The sequence below is a fragment of the Odontomachus brunneus genome, unplaced genomic scaffold (genome assembly GCF_010583005.1).
Source record: "Odontomachus brunneus isolate Ranch 3 - 2012 unplaced genomic scaffold, Obru_v1 Obru_scaffold_266, whole genome shotgun sequence".
In the NCBI taxonomy this organism is placed as follows: Eukaryota; Metazoa; Arthropoda; class Insecta; order Hymenoptera; family Formicidae; genus Odontomachus; species Odontomachus brunneus.
In genome coordinates, this window is record NW_022639716.1 from 228,284 (window position 1) to 228,556 (window position 273).

Genomic DNA, 273 nt, shown 5'->3' on the forward strand with positions numbered 1-273 from the left:
CAATCTGCTAAAATCAGTAAATACAATAGATCTTTTTAAGATCTGAAACAGTTTTTTGTAAAACTTATATTTTTCGAGATATTTCACCGGTCCGATACTTTTGCCCCACCCTGTATATACATATACATATATATTGCGAAACTAAATATTTATTACATATATATATATGTAAAAAGCGATTTTTATTTATTTCGTGAATAAATATCAATGTATCACTTATACTTATAACATACGTCTTACTACTGCGGATGACCATATTTCACTACTTTGACT